The sequence below is a fragment of the Anthonomus grandis genome, chromosome 6, assembly GCF_022605725.1.
Source record: "Anthonomus grandis grandis chromosome 6, icAntGran1.3, whole genome shotgun sequence".
Lineage (NCBI taxonomy): Eukaryota > Metazoa > Arthropoda > Insecta > Coleoptera > Curculionidae > Anthonomus > Anthonomus grandis.
Genome location: NC_065551.1, coordinates 5,862,740 through 5,866,277, shown reverse-complemented (window position 1 = coordinate 5,866,277; position 3,538 = coordinate 5,862,740). Strand labels below are relative to the sequence as shown.

The window sequence follows — 3,538 nt, the reverse complement described above, 5'->3', positions numbered from 1 at the left end:
TGATGTTCCTGAGATAAAGGATCTTCTATAAAAATGTTAAAGTTTTTTTTTTAGTAAAACCTAAGCTTATATATTTACTTCTCTATCTTGTATAATCAACGTTTTGAAACAATAAATTATAAAATAGGCCTCATTTTTAAAATTTTATTGTTTTTTTTTCTGCTTTTACATCTTTTGCATACATCACATATCTAATAAACTACGTATTTCCTTTTTTTTAATAAATTGTAAATTCAATGCAACGTCTATCTTTAGGACGTTGCTTTTAGCAGGCAAAATAATCAAAGAAAATATTTGTGCACCAAAGTTACCCCAAAATCCGGGTAACTTTAAAACACTTTCTAAGTCCAATATCTCAGCCTAAACAATAAACAGAAGTTGTTTTTTGTAAGTTATAGTTGGCAAATGCTTTGAAGTTTTATAATTAACAAGTATAAGGGTGTTAATTGCGTAAAATATGGTATAATTTAATAAAAACATGAAAAACTGTACCAAAGTTACCCCGGTTTACGGTAATGCGTCTTTTGGGGTACGGACGCTGTACGTACATTATCTCGTGAAGTACGTACAAAGTACGTCTTTAGTACGTATCTGTGCTGTTTGGGTATTTCTTGATTAGTCTGTGATCGTAACACTTCAGAAAAACAAATAAATTTCGACTCTAAAATGCTTAAAGTATATTTTATGGTAATTTAAAACATTTATTTTAATAATTTTGTTAGTAATTTTTTTAGGATATATGTTATTTGTAAATGGTTTGCCCTAAATAAATAAATAATTTTAGATTATTTTTCATTTATTGAGTAAAAACATTACATAATTATATTTACATTAAATTTTAAATCCTATTTTTATAAGAAATTTATTACTTATTAGAACTTAATCCAATACAAGTGCAACCTTCGTATAGCCTTTATTGATAACGAAAAGTATTTTGATATTTACATTGCTCGAATTATTATATTGTGTAACAAAAATATGCACTACCTATCGGAACAGTATACAGAGTGGCCAAACGATAAGGTGGCACCTCTATTTGTGGTCTTCCTGGTATAATTTGGGAGGAACGCTCGGGTACATCAATTTTGACTTCTAACGGGACGTTTTTTTCTATATCCGAATTCCCATTCTTTTATAATTCTAAAAATACTCTTCTAATTTTAAAAATTTAAAAAAACTCAAATTTTTTGAATATTTTAAGCTCTTAGTAACATTTGTATAATAAACTTTATACCTATTTTTAATTGATGTAAATCGATTTGAGTTTATAATAAAATTCTAAATAATAATAAAAAGTGATTATATCGTAAAAATAATAAACAACATATGCCTAGTAACGAGAATTTACCTAAAAACTTAAACCAACTTTCCAAGTATTAGAAAAGAACGAAAGATAGTATATAACTTTAAACACCTATTAAAGTTAAAGTAAAAATTAATTTGCTATAAAGATGTAGGCAATAAATGCTGAAAGTAGTGTTATTTACGTCCCTAATTTTATTCGCATCTATTCTTCACATTTTCAAGCATGTCTTGAATTATTTGTCTACATTCAGTCGAAATCCGCTCTTAAATTAATCTTAAATGGCTTCAATGTTGGGTTTACAAAATCGTCAAAATGGAATTTTTGCAAATTTTCAAAGCGCTCTCATTTCTTCCGATCTCCTCATATCTCGCAATAGCCCGGTGTTGTCATGATGTATGGGATAACAATAAGACAAGAGTTACCCGTAACATGAAAAATCTCTTATAGTACCTATTTGAAAAGTAAATATTTTACTTTTGAAATACCCCAAAACCTTTTTTATATTGATTTGGAAAATACCTAGTTCGATGCTGAAAGTGAACTCTATTGGCTGATTGGTTGTGTTTCTTCTTACCTGCAAAAAAATGGTTTTTATTATTATGACTATTTAAAGAAGTAATAAAGTTAAATGTAAATTTTGTAAAATTTGCTTATTTCTAAAAATGAAATATCCATAGTCAGACAAAAAGGCTGACTTAAGAATGGGTGTCAAAATCTATCGTACTGGAACCACATAGCGCGCTAGTGTTCACATTTATGTTAATATTCATTACAACTAGGTAGGTAACTTAATAATTTTAAATTAGGACAAGGTTTTTCTATGGTCTACAATAACACTGTCTGAAGTTAAATGTCCTTGCTGGTATCCATAATTATTATTTTCTGCTGTAAAGACGTCTTCTTAGAAATGTTCAAGCGTTGTCTCCAAAATATACTAGGATAGTCACAAATTGAGATGCGAGTTTAACGTTGGACGATCGATGATATAGATGTACCTTTTATATTACATTACATTAAGATAAGAAGAGTACATTATATCATGCGATAAAGTTTTCACCTAAATCTCAATTTTGATCGAAGAAGAGTGAAGCGCCAAAGAAATGAAAGAGGATTTTTAAATGTTGCTGTTAAACGAGAATTAAACCTTAGTAAAAAAGTGTGGGTTGGTGTTACATCACTCTAGATAGTAAAACTTTTTACGTACTTCTATAAATGCAATTTAATGCTTAAAGCTATAATAAAGAAGTTTTGATACACTTTGATATATCTTATATTCCACTTTGTATATTAAGGCTGGAATTATTTGGATAATGTTGGATATTCAACAACAGCCCGGCCTCATACTGTATGAACTCGATATCACAAATACTTTGATACATCGAAGCCAATATATAATTATCTATACTATGAGTTAAGTATAAACTGAATACCTGAGACATCTGTTATCAGTTTGCCTTACGCTAACTAAAAATGTTTGCATTAATAATATGTTGAGCTACCTCTAAAGCTTGGAAATTAAACTTACATCTATATTATTTTAACCTTTAACGTCAAGAAACTTTAAAGTCAAGATGCTCGAAGTTTTAGTTTACCCGAGCTGTTTGGGTCAGGCGAGAGCACCACAGACTTAATTCATATACATATATTTTGCCTAATTTATACCATACTTCTGCACCCTTTTCTAAAGAATGTTTCAATAAAAACTCAAAATTTAAATTACGCGTCATGTCTGACAGTCATATACCGATTCCAAGCGATCTATCGATTTTAACCGCGGTTAAGCCCTTGGTTGAGCTTGAACAGTCCCTTTATAAAATAACCAATCGTGTCCGGTTGGACGTGTTGGGTTAAAGTAACTTCGTAACTTATCAGCTGTCGCTGTCATCATTTTGTTTGTAAATAATACCCCAGACGCCAGTAATCTTATATGTAATTAGTTCTTAGACATAAATAACAAAAAACAAAACTGGCCATAATAAATTTTGTGTCATCTTTAAAAAGATATTTAATTTGTTGTTTGCGTTTATTTTTTCCCGCACTTATTTTAATATTTTTGCCATTTGACGTTTAGAAAACAGCTCCTGACGTGGGTAAATACTGTTCCAAATTGATGGCGTATAAAGGGCTAATTGGTGACGTCACGTATCTCAACACGGTTATAACTATAACCGCTTGGACGTGTTTGGTTAATACCATTTAGAAACGGTAATTACCGATAGACCGCTTGGAATC

At 29.9% G+C, this 3,538-nt stretch overlaps 1 long non-coding RNA gene across 1 annotated transcript; it reads right to left on the bottom strand.

Moving 5' to 3' along the window:
* Window positions 1-1,474: 1,474 nt before the first annotated feature.
* On the bottom strand, window positions 1,475-3,042 carry LOC126737070 (uncharacterized). Its single transcript, XR_007660871.1, has 3 exons — window positions 2,832-3,042; window positions 1,826-1,880; window positions 1,475-1,756 (listed from the first exon to the last, which is right to left on the bottom strand). It is a non-coding gene; the product is annotated as an uncharacterized LOC126737070 (long non-coding RNA).
* Between the last annotated feature and the right edge of the window lie 496 nt (window positions 3,043-3,538).